This window comes from Sparus aurata, chromosome 10 (assembly GCF_900880675.1).
Source record: "Sparus aurata chromosome 10, fSpaAur1.1, whole genome shotgun sequence".
NCBI lineage: Eukaryota > Metazoa > Chordata > Actinopteri > Spariformes > Sparidae > Sparus > Sparus aurata.
The window spans coordinates 31,890,561-31,910,408 of NC_044196.1; positions in this window are offsets into that span (position 1 = coordinate 31,890,561).

Consider the following 19,848-nt stretch of genomic DNA (forward strand, 5'->3'; position numbering starts at 1 on the left):
AGCCTGGGTCTTTATCTGTTGTTTGTAGCTCTGAAATACAGTGCCCTCTGTGATGTGCTTTTGTGTACTTTGATTAACTCGGCGCAATACATCAGCACTGCCTCCCCCATCACCTTTCTTGACTGGAAACACAATTGACTCAGTATGTATGTATACACGATAGAAAGCTCATGTCGATGTTAGCAGCTGGGTATCTTAGGAATCTGCACATCACGACTGTCCAAAGCTGTTTTCAGACATTTGCTGGCTTAATTTATCTGTTGTATAGTAGCTTTCTGTCATCACATAGTTGACTTTTACGATAACGCTTCTAGCAGCTTTATGATGAGAGGAATATGGTGTAATTGCAGGAAAACAGGGAAGAGTTGAAAAGTTGAATGATTCAAGAGGAAGAGGAGTGCTTTCTCGCACAAGCTGCATCACTGATGGATGTTATGAAACGTAGTTTTCAGTCGGAGCCTAAATCAACAATCTTCAAAATAAAAGTGGACATGGTAAATCTGGTCTCTCATGATCTCATCTACTCCCAAGTGTTTTGCTGGATATCCGTTTCATCATCGATGCAGCTGGTCTGATTATTAATGTGGTTGCACAGGTTTTGTATCCCAGGGATCCAGACTGGAGACTCCAGATTTTTGCAAGCAAAATCTGAGACAATGTGCGACCACTGAATTTGCCAGCGTTTTTTTTTTTTTTTTTTTTTTTTTTTTTTTACACTGGTACTTGATAGGGGTGAATAAAAAAATCTGGTATCTGGAATCACAGAATGTGTTTGAGAGGGGGAGGGAATGGGGACTGGGGAATGGCACTGTAATATAAGTGGCTAATGTGTGGAAGGGGCAGGTCCTAAAGTAGAAGTTTTCACTTTGAGCGTGCAATGGCTGATGAATGAATTCCACGAACAACAGCAGGTGCTAGTGTTGTACCACTTTTGTAAAAAGTGGGCCACTAGAATCAACAAAAACTTAGTTTCTCATAGAGTTCTGGACAGGATGGACATAAAGGTGGAACTGTCGCAGCCTGTTGTCACTCCTAATATGTAAAATACAGCAACCTGGTTAGCGTTCCCTAAGCTTCTAAGACTGCCTCTGTAGTAACTCCTATAGCGTCATTTTTGGAAGCACCCCTCCTGTGCAGTAGTATCAAGAGTCATGTCAGTTTCTCTCTACAGTCACTTTAAGTGGCTATAGTAATTATAGTGGGAGCAAAAGAGGAAGTCAGGTAGCATGGTATAGTCTCTCATAGCCAGATTGATGTCCTTATCGCTGTGTCAGTACTAAAGAAAGGTCTTGCTGCTTCGATTCTTGTTTGCATAGGTGAAAAATGCTTTTAAGGTTCTGCAAAAAAGCGTCAGGGGGAAATTGTTTTGCACGTGGCAATGCGAGCCCTGGTATTGGTTACATTCTACCAAGAAAATTACTTGGTTAAGGTTAGGCAACTAAAGTACTTTGTTACTTAGGAAAGACAAATACTTATGAAACATCACGGTTTGGGTTCCATTCAATACTTCACTTTGTAACTATTTGTATTAAATCATGTAACGTACTTATCTTGAATCACAGTCGTAATGTAACTAATTTACTTATTTTAACCAACTTATGACCTTTTCCTGATCCTAACAAAGTCAGTTTGGTGCCTAAACCTAACCGAACTATGTCCGTTTCATAACATTAATCACGTGACATATATCAACTCAACCAAAGTCCCATATGGCTGTTGCTAGGACTCTGCAGTGGCTCATTCATGTTGGATCTGATATGAGAAGAATCTCTAAAAAATGTGAATTGGGCTCATGCACAGTGTTTCAGAGTTATTTAAACTGGAAAAGACACTTTTCTTTGAGTGTAGAAGATGATGCTCACATGAAAAATGTATCAGAGTGAACTCAATAAAGCCAACGTGACGCGCGCTCAGCTTCTCTATATTTAACCCTGTGATGATGCATCCTTTGTGTTATTCTGACGGCATCAGTTCCGACTTGTTGAAAGTGTTATGTAAATGTTGCCAGATCCGACCTACTACTGTCACGAGTTTTACGTAAAAGTAACTCGGGGACCTACTCAGTCATGAAACCAACATATTACACTGTCAGTAACATTTAAGCGGTTGCGTGTCTCATAGAGGCTCAGTACTGACGCTCTTCCTGCTACGAACCCACACATTACAGATAGATGATAATTAACAGTGGACTGCTATCATGGCTGGATTTTTTTTTTGGTCAACAATGCTTTGATTACTTCCTGTAAACATGCGCTCCGTTTATTGAATCCAAATGTTTCCAGATGTTTCACAATCATCATCTGAATGAATGAAGATTGTGCCATTATTTGGCTGATCATGCTTCTGCATCTATTACTGGATCACTCTTACTCCCATTTGTCATTTCTGTCACTTCTTCATCTTTTCCTTCGTTCTCCCACCATCCCCCCTTCTTTCTGTCTCATTCTAAAGCCCCTTGGAATCATGATTATGCACACCGAACCATATCATTCTACAAATATTTGTATGCAAATGCCTGTTTCCGTATGCTGCTCTAATTAAGGCTGCTAGTGGTTGACATAGGCTAGCTAACAACCCATAGAGTGTTCTCAGAAGGCAGAGAAATGAGTAAAACAACCAATGAACACTGCTGCTCAGCGTCTAACCCTTTCCCCATGGACTGCAAGCTTGTGTAAAACAAAGACCTGCCTGCATTTGCTGCCATTGAATTGCTTGGAACTGACCTCCCAAAGGGATAACAGGTAAGTAAATTAGTCATGCATCAGCCTATCCCTGGCCAGACTTGGTCTCTGGTCTAACAGGAAACTTGGCAATTTTCCGGTTTTGCACTGTGGCGTTGGCTTTAGTGGGGCTGGTTAAAGCCACTGGGAGCAGGCCTAAGCTACGACCTTATGTTTGTACATTATAACCAAGTGTGCCAGCTTCCTGCTTGTATTATTTTTGGACTGAACCCAGGGGAAATGACTGAAACTTTGTTACTGTCAAAATTCCCTTCATTTATCCTCTCAAAAAGTATGGTTTTCCATCAGGCCCTTAGGCTATTGTGTTTTTATTTACTTTTTCATTTGTGATAAAATATCCATGCTATTCACCAAAGGCCTACTGGCCTCAAGTTTAGATGAAATTAGAAATCTATAATTCAGTTCACACTTCAGAAAGTGTGCCCAGCAGAGTAAATGTTTGGCGAGAGAAAGAGAGAGACGCCACATACGGAGAGAGAGGACAAGTAAGGGAGAGAGTGGAGGGAAGAAAAAAAAGGGAGAGATTTAATTTCCTACGCCTCAGCCGATCACACTGCTCGTGGCACAGTAAAGTCCCCGGAACAAAACACAACCTTGAATAATGAACTATACGTGCATAACAATATATTCCCTTTTTCATATGAATATCAAAATGAAAAAGGGAAGTTGGCTGGGTGATAAAAAAAATAAAAATAAAAACACTCCTCTGAACAACAAGGAAGAATAAACTCCTAACACCGACAGTTTGACGAGTCATGGCGTGAAGCCTAGAGAAGAGTTCAATGCTTGATCTTCTGACATGATATTTGACACATTTCTCTGATATAATTGCTTATAGAGGAAACTGTGTAAGCCTTTCCACATCACCCAACTTTTCTCCTCAAGCCTCTGCCGGTTGATATAGTCACTTCAAAGATCCAACTTAGTGGGATGTTATTGAATTTTTGACGGGGGTGGAGGGCGGGCTGGAAGAGATATTGCTCAGGAGTTTTTCACCAACACTCAGACCAATATCATCAGATATTAAACATGGGGAGAAATCACTCCCTTTGAAGAGCGGTATAGAGGAAAAATGAACAAAGGCAGGAAAACACAAGATCTATTACCTCGGATGTTGACACAAAAATATATATATATATCAAAAATGGCTCGGGGCGTGAGCGCCTTTTAAACAGATTCACACAAACACTAAACCTTTTCATTCCATGCCGCTTGGGCGTAATGTGCTTTGTGGAGTTTAGCACACTCGCAGACACCTCATTGAACGACACAAGTAAATAGAGACTCCATGGAAAAAGGGCAGAATACAAATAATACTCTTGGGCTGTCAATTTCGAAATCTGGTGACACTTAGTAGGGGCTCAACGATGGTGTGAGTAGCATGAGAGGTGAGTGTGCAGGTAATCAATGTCAATATCAGTCATTTGGTGTTTGTGCGACGTTGCGCATCTGACCTTGGCCAGACTGTTGCAGGGCCTTTGCTGATAGAAAATAAGTGTTACCCAGTGTTGCAGAGTAATTGTGTGTCCACTGCGGTCCACTCACTCTGCAACTGAGGGCCAGACGTGTGTAAACACACAAAGATGATTATCACGTTCACTCACTTCTACGTTGCTCCAGTGACACTGACACGCAGTGTTATATTTCACTCACGAACAAGGTTAGCATTCACTTTATTACATCGCTGTTTTTTCCCCCCCGCAGCCTGCAGCTGATGCTACAGCTCTACGTGAAACCACTCCTGGAGTATCACAGAGTAATAACCTTAATGCCGGTAATATCCGTCACTTTAATTTCAAACGCCTGTCGTTATTTTGCCGGGGAACACCAGAGGTTCTCTTTCACCGTCTTGTCATGTGTGAGACAGATTGAGTTTTTCTTTCGTCATGCTCTGATTCAAGACAAAGCCAAGAACGCTGAGAGATGTGCAGGGGAAGGAACGTTCCTTTATATTATTTCATGAATTATGAATTGCATTCATCCAAGTCTGTGAAGATGTGTTGTGTTGCATAAACAGAGCAGAGAAATTAGTATGCTGCTGCAAATTAAAGTATTGCAAAGTACCCACTTTTTTTTCTAATACTACAATACTGTTTACCAAAATTGTAATGTACAGTAACTTAGTATATCTACTCTACTCTACCTTACCTTGATATATTAATTTCATACAACTTCAACCCTTTACTCCAGAAGCAAATATTTGACTCTTTACTCCACTTCACTGGTTACTTTCAGATTAAAATTTGTTATACTCTTCATTCTCACTGCCATCTGTACAGTAGGTACTCCTCTAACACCACTTTTCAAAGTGCCCCACTGGTGCAGTAGTATGAAGAGCAAGAAAGTCCAAGTCAGGGGTGGATCATTCACGGGACTTTCCCTCTGGAGACTGGGATCGTTTCCCGTTTGTAACCCAGAGTCAAAAGCAAATAGTTTTTAATTTATATAATGTAAGTCAATGTACGTACATCTCGTAACTGACGTCACATTATGTTGCATAACTCACGTGTTATTTTAAAGTAACATCTTTTCTTAACCCAGCCTAGTTTTATTTTGCCTAAACCTAACCAAAACCGTGACTGTTCGACAATGTTATGATATGTCTTGATATGCAGAGTGCGTGTCGGAGCGCTTTATTTTGAATGTCTAACCAAATGTTGTATATGGCGTCTGAGTTCCAACTAGACCGCGGAGCCTCTCACGTGCGAAACAAACGCTGAAAGGCTTCTTAAAGTGTCATCGCTTGAAGCTTAAGCTGCCGGCTTTGATGAGTTGGGAGTTTGGACTTGTTGCCTGTCCATGTAACCTCAAATGTGGTGACTTCTGTAATGGTTTCAGAAAAATCCTGCTACTTCTAAACTAAGAAAGCTACTGTAAACCTTTCCTGGATTAGCTGAAAAATAGGGCTGATATGTGGTTGTCTCACTGCAAACATGACAATGCATTGCTGTGGATTGAACTACCTGACAGCAGTAAAGTGAAGTAAAACTAGCATTTACAGCAGTAAAATGCAACTTGCACATGAATGCATCAGTAATAATAATCATGGTTGATGGTAAAACAGTGACAGGTGCAGGATATTTTTGAATTGGCTGACAATACTTCCTTAACTTTGTAAAGTTAAAGTGGGTTTAAAATCATCACCATGAGTATTATTTGATTGATGTTGAGGCTATTTCTTAGTTGTCAAGTCCATAAAAGTCATATGTTACTGAATTAACTGAATAAGTTATTGAATACTGAGTCTATATTTCCCACAAAGCCGCTCTGATCAGTCTTTGGTGCTCCTATTTGCCAACAATCACTCAAATAGCTGTTCAGCGACAAAGCCAAGATTGTATTGATCCATTAAAATAAGCCATGCTTTTCATGGATGGCGTTCGTTATTGAGAAATAAAAAAAGACGAAGCAGTTTCAGTTCATTTTCACTGTTAACTCTTCAAACCAAAATCAGAGACCATATCCCTACAGAGACTTGATTTCAGCCCGCTTCAGTCTGTTGGCTGCCCTCGGTTTAATGTGATGGGCAGTCCACACATGCAAAGCGCTGGGTTTTCTGTCATGCCTTCTAGGAATAATAAAAAAGCATTTCTAAAAGCAATAAGCTTGTCTTATTAAAGTAAATCCTCGCACTGCCCAGAGGTGAGAGACTAAGCAGTGTGAATCCAAGTCTTTTCTTTCAAATCATTTAATGACCTAATGCAGCTGCACTGCCCATTTATGACCTAAGTCCACCATTTTCTCCAAATAATGACACTCGTGTGAAATTGATCTCACCTTTCTGGCAGGTATTAAACATCTTAAATTGTTGATATTTGCTGCAGTTAAATTTTTCATTCTTAAATAAATCTAATGTTTTGTGTAATCTGAGTTTCATTTTAATAGTTTAAAAGGTTATTTGGAATCATAACCTTTTCTATGCAAGCACACCAGAAGAAAAAAAGGCATTTAATAAAGCAATGTAAGACACAACTGGGCTGTCTTATGCTGCATATTGGTAAACACCAAAGCTAATCAATCATCACTGATTGACTGCAGCCTCAAACTTCTCAGACATCAAGTTGACATCTAAAATCAACTATTTCCAGGACACTCTTCCTGGAAATCCCTCTATATTTTCGACTGCTCTGTGGAGGAGCTCTTGAATTATTCAGTCTTAAACCTGTGCCTTTGTATTGATATACAGATTCAATTATGTATTGTGTTTCACTGTCTTTCCTTTGAATTGATCCGCCCTCTCCAATGGGCATTATCAGCACATTGTACAAGTCTTTCACAGGATTTGATAATACTCTCCATCAACACATTGCCAGGAAATACTGAGTACAAAGTAGATCATAACCTTCAAAGTGCTTTTTTAACAGATTTAAAAATACGGCAGTTTGACAAAAAAGCTACTCAAAACTGGACATCTTCATCGTGTTAATTAAAACTATTGTGCATCCAGATGCACAACTAAAATGGCCAAGCACAGTTATCTCTATGAAACTCAAAGGTGCCACACGGTGAGGTGAGGAGCCACATCGGCGAGCCTTGTAGGCCATCTGCCATGGCCACACCTGAGAACCACATCTGACAGGCAATTAATAAGAGAGCCTCTCGCTGTGGTGGCCAACCTCTGTGGCATATGTAGCTCTGATGACACTAGTTCATCTTGCATCTTCTTTAACTTGACCTAGCAGAAACAAACCATGCAGCATTTTCATCGCTGCATTCTCACATCAAAGTAGAAGAGCAGAAGTTTGTGGAAATTGTTAAACCAGAGACTCTATGTGTTCTTGTTTGCATAATTAACTTTATACTTTACTATTTTCTTGCTATTGATAGCAGCTACAGCACAGCTGCATCTCTTTGTTCATGTAATAACTAGATCTTCTCACATTTTTTAGCACAGTGTTTACAGGCGGTCAAGTCAAAAGGACGAATAGAACATTCCTCCTTTGCACTACAGTGCTGGACCAAGGTTGTTCGTAATAAGAGATTAGCTGTGCGTACGTGTAGTGATTTTGACAGTAAGCTGTCTGCAGAATATCCTTGATCATGGACTGAGGTTGTGGAAACAACTAGGGGATAGTTTGTTGCTGACAGACGGTCAATATGTAACATCCAAGTGTGCTGTTGGTCTGAATTCATGCTATAGGGCTCACATCTACGCATGTTCCCGGATGGAGATTTTGCTTCTTACTGTGCTGTACCGAGCATATATAGAAGCCGTAGAGTTTGTATCTGACTCAGGTTGTCTCCTAGCCCGTTCTAACTCCCAGTACGTCAAATGCAACAGCATAGTCAGTGGTCCAAGTCAAAGTATGACCAATCATCATATCCTTTCTGGAAATGTCCCTCGAGTGCATTATTATTAATCATGAGAAGAGTTTGAGTGACAATGGTTGTGATGGTTGGATGGGTCATACCTAGGACTCTCCCAAAAGAGAAGTTTAGTTTTAGTCCTGTGTGTGACCAAATGTCAGTTCTGATTTAAGTTACATAAGTGAGGTTACTTATGAAATGCAAGTTACCTAAGTGATGTCATGGAACTTACGTAAGTATGTAGAAGTGCATAGTGTACTTATTTTAACCAAAAGCACGGCCTTTTCCTTAACTTAACCGAGTAGCTAGTTTTAACAAGTGCCTAAACCTATAAAGTAGTTTCTCTGCCTAAATCTAACCAATGGTTTTGGTACATAAACCTAACCAAACCTCAACTATTTCACAATGTTAATATCAGTTTAAAAGTCATCCTATGTAATCAAAATCCATAAAATGTTTGTTGGCAAGGTTTATTTTGAAAACCTTGCCAGATATTACACATTTATTATTGCTTTTTTGATCCCAAAGCCATGCACATGCAAATTTGATGCTAGAGAGATAAAAAGAGGATCATACTGTGAAGCGTAGGGCCGCTGACCAGGCTGCTGCATCTGACAATTTTGGGAGTAAGAAAATTTTGTCGTGTCCACACCAAGCTGACAGCCAAATAGTATGGTCTATATCAGTTTACAGCTGAGAATCTGGCACTCCTGTTAGATTTATCCATGCGCCGGGTTGACATTGTCAGTGCCTGGTTATGGACTGTGACTGTGCTGAGAGATTCTCCAAGGTTTGTTAGAAAGAAGTCAATCAACTTGAGATCTGGAGAAGAACTTTGGTCAGTGTTGTGAGAGTGATTACGCTGAAGAGATCCTGAGACAGGTCAGCACTCAACCCGGATTTATGCGCACGCCACTAGGAGACACCAGTCATCAGTAACGGAGAGAAGGCGTGCTGAGCAGCTGCTTGAGTTTTTTAAAAGGTGAGGCTTGTCTTAGTTTATGGATATGTCTGCTGTAGAACATGACAAAGACGTGCAAATACTTTGGCCAGTGGCTGCCAGCCTTTGGCACGATGGGCCACACTCCATAACAATAATGTCCCTTTATGTGTGCACAGGATGAAAAAAAAAAAAAAGCTCCACTTCCCACTCCCTGAACTCACAGGAGAATTATTCAGGTTTATTCAAGGAGATTGTAGGAGTAGGTGAGATGTGAGGCTCTTGGCTACATGTTAGCTATGCAACACTAAAGTGTAGGCCACATTGAGTTGAAGTTGTGGCAGAGATGTGAGATTTTTGCAGCAGAAGCCCAAAAAAGTCACACAGAAGCAGGATGGTGGCTCCAAAGTTAAAGGATTAAAGCCACCAGGGGTAAAGATAATTGGCTCACCGGCCGGACCTATGGGCATGGAGGGAGCACACTATATATGCCACAATATCAATATCTAGGATATCTCTAGTGTTCAGCAATGTTGTGTACAAGGGAGAAGGAAAGAGGAGCCATATAGTGTTAATGAGTGGGAATAAAACTAAGAAGCGGCCTGGTTTAGCAGAGTTTTGTGGGGGAAAGGATCAATAAAACATCACCCCGGTTCTATCACAGCCACTCATCCAAACATCTAGGAGCTGTGTCTGACGGACTGTAATTATCTCCACTGCATACAACTCTACATGCCTGCATCTCCACTGACGACAGACATGAAATGGATTATGCGTAAATAATGAAGACGACATGTGTTTTTCATACCACTAGGAAAAGCCGGGGTGTTGGATGGCCTGTGTTGTGACATGATGGAGCCTTGCCGTCGCAGTCAGCAGTCACGAGAGAGCAGTCACTTTTCATTTACACAGCCTTGACGAACCCTTATTAGGCAGATAAATAGTTATGTTTCAAACACACAGCCGCCAGATTGTGCACGCGTCTTTGAATTATACTTGCCTGTATCTGCATTCGATGTACTAGGAATGATACATGCAGTCAAGGGAGTAAACTGCAATGACGAGATTTATTGATTTAAGCAGCGGTGGACCAAAGTAGCTTTTATATAAGACTTGAAGGAATGTGTGTTTCTGAATGCTGCCATACCAGCAATTAAATTGAGTCTGTTATCTGTCTTCAGCTAGTGGCCACTTTATTAGGCACCTCTGTACAAGTGTAATGCAACCCAATACAACAAGTGTAGAAGTGTAAATGAAATGTTTTAGCATTGAGGTCATACAGTGGTGGTTCTCAAAATTAAGGATTTCCCACGAACAAAAAAAAAAAAAGGTCAGTGACGTGTATTTTCAACTTGAAACTTCATTTATGCTTACATATCAGCAAAGGTGTGTATCATTGACAAATATATAAAAAAAGAAACAATATAATGACATATTAATGCACAGAATTTAATATAAGCATAAAACAAGTATAAACAAAGTTTAGAAATGGAAAAAACAACTATTTATCAACTTTGAAAAGGAGCCACAGATGACTTGGACTCTGAGAGGCACTTTAAGTCGGTAAACAAGATTCGCACGAGGCAAAACATAAAAAGAAAGATAAAATTGAGGCACGCAGATATAAAAAGAGTCACATGCTGTGCTGCGCATCCCTGTACTAAAACAACTGTGACTACCTCTACAAGAATGTTCTTTTTTTAACTAAACAAATATTCTTCCCTTAATACTCTCTCTCAAATTAAGAACCACATTAAAAACAGACTGGTATTCCCAACAATATCAGGATAAAAATGTTAATGAAGCGATCAAAGGGCCATGAAATCAAAACAGGCAAAAGTCCAATAAAATATGGACATAAACACCAAATATTAAAATTCGCATCTTGCATCTCGTCTCGAATATACATCTTAAAACTCGGCAACGTTTTGAAAGAACACACAGGGAGCAGTGTAGCACACGAGGACTTCTGTCATGACCATGGAGAGTTGGAACCGCGGGGGGGCTGATGTGGAAATGTACTGTGCTGGAGCTCTGTACACTACAGTGGCAGTTGCACTGAATCTGTGCTTTTATGACAATGTTAATAAAATGACAGCATGAGCTTCGTAGGGACGGATGCATTAGCGGTGATGCTGCACATGTGCACATGGCCACTATGTGTATCACTTGTTGGTTTGTCCTCACAGCGGGTCACGTCCTGAATAGTTAGTTTCAGTAGCTTCCTGCCAACTTGCGTCAGTTATGTCAACAGTAGGCACATGTGTAGGATCAATGTCTCTAAACATCACTATGTCCAAGAACAACATGGCTATTACTGATACAGTAAAGCATTCCTTTACTATCCTTTGTGCAGCGCCACACGGCTAAATCTTTAAACTCTTGTCGAATGTGAATCCATGATGTCAATAGAGCAGCAGTTCCTCGTTCTGGGCAAAAAAATCAATCGTGAGCGAGCCGAAACATCTGGTGGTGCCGTGTGACTTTTTGTGAGATGAGTGAATAACTGCTGAAACGGGGCAGACACCACTTAACAACTGTCCCTCAAAAACATAACTAGGACTCACGGTGCCAAAAATGTCTGGTACCAGTGCCAGAATCACTCCAGAGAAGATGGTTCAGGAGCGAGAGGGAGCCGTTATAAAAACAAACACTGTGCTATTATCAGTCGTGCAGCCATGTTGTGTGCTGCTGTTAAATGTCAAGATTATCTGTTGAAGTAGTCAGTCCAGTGCTGCAAGAGAGGCAGCACAAATATTCCATTTGTACGACTGGCGATAGATTGTTACCATTCTGATCCATTTGTCTTGTGAATTCTAGTTGTTTTTATTATGTCTGGACTCACCCAGCTGTGCTGTCGCTTTGATACATTTTTCATAGCGCCGTCCCTATGCTTTAAACTCAAACAGCAGTCTGTCTGGTCATTGTCTGCTTGAAGTGATTGTTAATTATTGATCAGTAATTGAGATCTCTTAAAACGGCCTCCATTAAAATTCACTTCAGCTCCAACTAGGCTATTTAAAATTGCATCTCATGTCTTCATAGCAGCTCAATTGGCACGAGGCAAAAATGTAAATTCCTGTAAAACTCTTTTTTGAAAAAAATAAATACATACTGATCTCAACAGGTGAGCTGCCTGATAACTAGCAGTTTCTGGGAGGATAAAAAAGGTTGGCAAAGATTCAATATGCAGATGTCCTTATCTGTCTCAAACACTTTAAGCACTGGGCTGAGTGGAGGGAAACAAAATCACTCTCTTTCCTCAATAAAAATGGCATGAAGAGAGAAAGTGGCTTTGAAAAAATCTACTACACTTTGGGCTGATTCAGCCAGGATTGACCTGATTTGCATAGATGACTGGCACGTGACTGTAGGCTTCTGCAGGTGAAGCAGGATGTCTAATGCGGCTCAGGCGTCACTGCTGCTCATTTTGTATTCACAGAACACACAATTGGAGGCAATTTTGACTTCTAAGTATTTACTGTTAGCCATTAGATATTTTTAGATTGAGCGGACAGATAATGGATGGAAAAATGACTCCATGACTTTCATGAAATGTTGTTAGGAAACTAAAAGTTAAATAAGCTCATGTTGATGTTTAATTCTGTCAGAGCCACTCATCAGCAGAATGTTTGCCTTTTTTGTCATTTTTGCCATCAGCTGTATGAGTCACAAATAGCTGCTATCAGCATGAATGTTTGGCTCGCCACTGTGTTTCCCGTTGCCATTTCCTAAGATCTATTACGTTTCTAGGAATGTTACTTGCTTATGTTTCTTATCTTCATTTGACTGATCCAGCGATTGCAACCTTGCAAGATCTTGACCTTGTAAACTGGCTTTTAACTCCACTTGCTCTATATATTTGAGTTGAACTGCCTCTGGCAGCAAATTGAATTACTACAGTATAGGTCAGAATATAACATCAGACCATTGCTTCGCAAATGCATATGCCTCTTCTCTGAGGCTTTTATGATAACCTACCAACTAATTTGATTATTACGCACAATTGCACGATCATAATAGTGCCAGACTTATATAACCAAAACACTGTGTTAATAATTATGTTGTATTACATCGATATGCCTGCCAGAGACTAGTTGGAAGAGAGTTGGGGGGAGAGAGAGTGGAGTCATGCAGTCAGTCACATAGCTGGGACTGCCATCTGGGTGTCACACATGCAGAGTCAGCCACTCTTGAACCGAGTCATGCTTTCTCCATCACTGGTCGGTTCTCCGTGAGTCAGCAAGTTAACCACAGCACTCTTTGGACCTTTATAGTTCAGCAGGGCAGGCATCCGAGGCAGGGCAGTCTGGCTTGCATCGGATTCCAAGAAGTCATGGTGCTTAAGCTTGGGTAAAACGCACAGGACTGAAAACACTTTGTGTACTGAAATGGACCAGAGCCTTGACCTGAGCCATAACAGTAGTTGCACTGTTTTGTCTCAATCAGCAAGACATCAGAATTCATTCTTTTTTGACAAAGGAGCGAACTCACTTCTGGTTGTATCGAGAACTGAGCTCAGCTGTTGCTCATTTTAGGTAACTCTGCCGCCTGGAGGAATATTTTGTTCAGATCATCTTCCTTGTTTATGGGAGCACTTCTAGCTGGTGAAGCCAAAGTTAAATGAACAGCTAAAAGACTACTCAGTGGGACAGTGTTCTCCCTAGTGTAGAGTTTTGGGATTCGCCTGTACCGTAGTGGAGGAGCCCCTCCAGAGGGATGAATGGCAGAAACCAAAGAGAAGGGCTTTGAAACATTGCCACAAACTATGCCCGACTGTCTTCAGTGTGCAGTATCACCAGGAGGGATAATCTGTGAAAGTAAAATCACTGCTACTGGCAGGGACAGACAGTCCGTGCAGTCTGGCTGGTCCTAGAGGCCAACATTGGAGTGCTCGGTGCCAAAGCAGATGAGGCACTGCTGGTGTGGGTCCAGAGCGGCAACCAAGGCAAGGCTAAAATGAATAAGTCAGCCACAGCTGTCTGACAAGTCATCCTTTGCTGGCATGTAGAACGGTGTGATGTCATTGTATAGTATGATATGTTATAGTCCACTGTGTTATGTCATGAATTTTCTAGACTGTTATTATTGTTATGTTGTAGAATATTGCGATATGAGAATAGTTTGAGTTTATGCCGGTTGCCAGTCATGACAGTGTACTGTGTTATGAGATAGAATAGCATATAATATAATTATATACCTTGATGTGTCATGTTGTAGTACCGTATAATGTGATGTCCTTCTTTCCTATGACATGTCATAGTATCATACTTTTTACAATGTGACATCATTTACACCTCATAGACGATGAGTTCTGAGGTCTTGAGAAAAAGAAATGTCAAGACGAAAAACGTACATCACTAATGAATCAATCAGTGGATGGCAGTATTGCACATAATAAACCAATAACAAATTGATTTAACAGCTCTCCTCCAGAACAACCATGATGCAATCATTGCTTTGCACATACACAATCATTTTTAGTGTGTTGGCTTATCTTGATGCACAAGTCACATGAGTTATATAATCTAACAACAGCAATCTGTAGCGTTTAAACATTTGGAGGCCAGCTGATTATATCACAGGGTTTGGGAATTCCCTGTGCAGTTTGGCTTGGCTCAGATTACCCTGCATGTAAACATTTTCTGGCAAGGCATCACGCGTAATCTCATCTCATTAAGCCACTGTTAACAATGCTTGGTCAACTGTGACTTCTGCGTGTGCGCATGAATGAGAAAACAACTGGGCTGGAGAGCACTTCTCCCCTGTCGGTCCTCTGTCAACTATGAGCTCATATGAGGGGGAGCACGACCTCCAAACATTCATCAGGCAGCCCTTGAATGAGTCAAAGGGACAGAGGGGCACTCTGCATCGGGGAGTAACCTCCAATATGTGACAGCAATCCACACTCTGGGTATCTAATTGGTGCACATTTTTTGCTGTGTGCTCCAGCATCACCATTTAACTGACAATATCTTTAGACTATCAGTATAACGAGGTTCATTTGATTCTTGCTGCGTTGGCAAAGAACTTTCCTCCATTTAGTGTCCTGGAAAAGAAGTTCTTCGGGGATCCATTAGGAATTTCAAGATGACTGTCTCCAATATACCAGTCCAATTAGAATCACTCACAGCCCTGACTCATTCCTTTTTGTGGAGGAGTCTTTTCATGTCGAGGACCTCCTAGGCTTGAAAAGGAATTGATGTCATCTTTTGCAATGCATCACCCTCGATCCTCTCAGATTTTACCGCAATACCAGTTGTGATTAGTTACTCACCTCGACAAAAAGAAGCCGCAATGTCAGCAGACATTCCTACACTTTTCCGAGAGGTCATGGCAACAGAACTAGACGCAGTGTACAGAAGCATACAGTAATATTTGAATTTAGAGTGCTCAGAGGGCTTTCAAGTATCTTGGATCTTCATGTTTGATGAAAAATAATATTTCAAATTCAGCACATCCGCATGAATACATGCACAGGGGACCTCAACCCTGAAACAGCAGTTCACGACATCCAAGATGCAGCGACCGTATGGTTGCACCGGAGGCTGCGTGGTTCAGCTCTGGTTCAGCCACTAAGACGCTGATGTTAAAGCCCTGGGCTTCTGAATGATTTTGTCACTGTTCTCCATCACTCTCAGTCTCAGCAGACACAATCTCTGTGGACAGGGGGACTTCAGTTCAGTATGTAATTGTTTGTGACAAGCGAGTTCACGTTGGTGCTTGCCCCACAAACTCAGCTGTCAGCGTGAAATTTTGAGGTTGGAATGAACATGATTGTGAAATCCAGAGAAAAACATAGAGGGACGTCTGATCTCTGAGTTTCTCTCATCCTTCTTACCTCAGGCAAGACCAGCGTGAGCTTAGCACTGTAATCTAAAGAGAGCTAATGATAGTATCACTGAGGTGAGTGTGCTCCCCTCTCTTCCTTCAGCTTTACAGTACATTTACTGATTCATGTCGTAATGTTTTATTTTACATCAATCGGAATAGGAATGTGGCATATGGAAAATGTTCAAATGGATGCATGGAACGGGAAAATATGCAAATCGGCTTTGTCCTATAATTCAGCAGTGATCACAAGAGCTACTAAAGAGCTGGAGAGTCACGGAACTGACTCTGCGCCTGCACCTCTTGAAACAGGTATGAGCAAGAGAATGTTTCAAATAATTCCAGTCTCCCAGAATAATACAATGACTCATAAATATCACCTTACTTCTGTGTGAACCAAAGTGAATATCAGATACAAAGCACTGAGCAGAGCTTCACCCACTCACCTTTTATTTATATTGCATACTTGGCAGAATTCCAGCTATATATAAAGTGAGGCCTTAAATAGTGGAATCCCATTTTTTGGTCATCCTCATGAGGTCTAACTAGTGTTTCACTCATGCCGTCAGCTGGGTACACGTGCATTCAAACTGTACTGTAAATTATGAAACAGACCAAAAACATCATTGGTACTCATCTAACAAGCTACAGTGATATCGGTGAAATTATGTGTGTGATGCAACGGTTACAATGCATAATCTTACGCTGCTACAGTGATACATACTAGTCTCACATTGACAGGACAAAAAGCCTTACATTAGTAGAGTATTTTTGCAAAATATGTTTTGGTAAATTAGGCATAGCGCTTATTAACATTGAAAGATGGCTGATCGCTTTCACAAACCCTCTCCTCATGTGAAAAACATACTCTATATGTCCAGTGTAGCTGTAGAAAAATAGTGTCTTATATATCACATACACTCCAGATGGAACCACTGGAGTGTATGTGTTTATGTGCGTGTGTGAGTCAGATGAGTCAATAAAGGGATAAAATGATGTAAGTAAGTTATTTTAAAGCTGAAAGTAATAGTTAACAGATTGTCTTTTTTTTTATTGCTGGCCCAAATCCAACCCAGGCAATAAGGAAGCAGTCAGAAAAAACTCAGTCCAAACATTGACCTTTAAACCGCCTGAAATCATAACGTTCTGTAAAAAGGAAAAAACTGGATGGTCAGTGGTTATGAAAACCTACAAGCGCTTGGAACTGGCCCTGCTTCAAATCCATTTTTAACCACCTTCCTTATCCTCTAGATTTCGCTTACAGGGCACAGCATTCAGTCAATAATGAAAAAAAAATGCCTTCAAACAGATAGACTGCTTCAAACAGCCTGATTCCAGCATTGCGTTTGGGGATTGCTGCTCCTCCTTCGACACAAATTGCTCCGCGGTAAGTTAACTCAGCTAAGTTTTTCCTTTAAACTCCTGTTTATAGGTTACCAGCAGCCTGGCAGGAAGGACAGTGTGTAAGACAGCGGAGATGTAGAGAGGTGCCGGCTTGTAAACCATCAATCAAAGAAGAGGAGAGCTGACAAGGTTTGTACTGACCCCACACACCTCTGCAGCATCCTCGCACCCAAACTGTCATCTCAATGTCGGTACAGGTCAATTGCCACCTGGGCTACATGGAATCTCTGCAGCTTCTCTCCTAAACCTATCACTGCCATCTGCCTGCAGTCCCAAAACGTGCTTAAACAGCTTCCCTTCCCTCAACACAGTCAGACCACTCTGCAGATATTTTACCACTAGGCTTATTTGGTACATTTAACACTAGTGTGCAGAGTTTCTTTATTTTTATAGTTGGATATCTAAGGACTTCCCTGCTGTGGCCCCTGACAACAAGTTAACAGACACAGAAAGCACTCACAGAAACAAAAAGACACATAAAGAACATGTCAACGCTCCCATTGGAAACTGTGATGCTGCACCCACTCAGAGCACCTCCAGGCAGCTGTGCAGAAGATGATGGATGGAGGATGGGTCATGGTCTTGTTTATCATAAGAGGAGTGTGCCTGGTGTTTCTTAATACCCTACAGGGATTGTCTCTCAATGGACAGCTGCTCCTGAGCTCAAGGGTTTTCCCAAAATGGCACAATTATAGGTTCAAATGGAGATCTGTGCAACATTAACGGAAGCCCCGCAGTTTGCCCTGCTGCACCAGAATCACTCCTGCCATGAACAAAATCTTTCTTTGAGCTGACTCAAATACGATCCGGACCTGGCCCAAATTGGAATAATATGCAGAGTATGTGAGTTGATCGGAGAATGTTCAAGAAATGCTACTAAAAGCTAACAGTATCGTATCTCCTGGCTTTCACCTGAGAGTTTCTCCACATCGGAAGTCCTCACACAGCTTTATTACCAATTTCTGATATCCTGGATACTGTGACCCACACATTAGTGTGACAGACGGCAAAAAGCTGGTTCGGTCACCACAAGAGAGTAGTTTGGTGAAGTTAGAGTGAAACGTCGTAATTCTTTATTTACCGCAGATTCTAACGAGACTAATGTATCTGTATACTACTGTCTCTTTGAGGCTTTGTGCTAACAGCACTGTTGTGAATGGTATCCTTGTTTATTTAACTGCATGAGACAGACTATAAGCAGCAGTGTAACATGTTCACATGCAATGTTTGCATCCTAGCTAATATCAACCAGAGCTATACCGGTAAAATAAATACACAAAGCAAGTAAGTTCTTGCAAGTGGTCAGAGCCCCAGATCACCAATGGGCAAACACACAATGGCTCCATGACACTGCTGGTAGTATTAGATACAGGTATTCCACAAGTCTAGAGCAAAAGCAACATTTTAAAATGGAGCAAAATAACTTGGATCTGTTTTTTGATCTATGAAAATAAATGAATCATGGATTAATGTATTTTCCATCCACAGTCAACTAAAACGATGATAAAAATAAATGACTTGGCTGGCTTAATCAGGCGTGCTTTTGATGGAAAATGTTCAAAGACCAGTCCATAGAGAGGCAAAGGCAGTTGTGAATATGACCAGATTTATTGTGATTTTTTTACCTTTTTTAAATAGTTTTTTCTGTACTGAAGTGATGGCGATGTATTTGTATGTTTTGTTGATGTATATTGAGCGAGACAATGAGCAGATACAGGATCATAAATGTCTTTGTCTCTCCACATTGATGATTCTCCAATTTTTTTTCCCCCCAAAAAGGGGGGAGCACTCCATGTTAGATGATGGAGTTTTTCAGAAGGACTCTGACACAATGCCTTATAAATAGTTTGAAAACCAATAGGTGTATTGTTAGTGCCAGTTAGTGGCCCAATCAGCTGCTAAAGATCCCTTTTTGTGCCTCGGGGGGCTTACCGTGCATGTAACCATGTGTCTGTACTCTGTGCTGTAAAGAAATGTTTCCATCCTAGAACTAGTACTGAATATTTTTCTCTCTTCAATTTGCAGCTTGCACAACATCTCTTTACCTCTTTTCACCTAAAATCACACCTCTAAGTGCATCTTATTCCAGACACCTCAGAAAAAAATAGCCTCCAACAAACTATTTTTTTTTTATCCATCAAGAAATAAGAAATAAGTCAGGCTCAATTCTATAATAAATGCTTCAAAACATACCACCGCTTTTCTACTGTAACCACATTTAAAGAAACATGTCCAATTATTCCCTTGGTCATCGTAAATTCATGTACATTGAACTGATGGAATAGACTAATTTACAAAGTTTAAGTCTATTAAAACAGTTTTTTCTCCACATTAAATATCTTCTATCTTCATGTCCATATATTCTGTAGTGAATACTCACATTAGAAGCATATGGAACATATAGACAAATATTACTGTCGTATCCAAACACAACAGGCCTTTTTCACAGCAGATGTTAAGAATTATATTATGGTAGAAAGAGTGCAGATGTTACCAGCTACATTAAACTATTCCTATTCTGTTCACGATTGACAGTGAGCCAGCATGCACAATTGCAGGACCCTGAAACTCATGCAGCTAAATGGAAATCAGCCAATTTTTCTTTTTACATTTTATTTACACCTG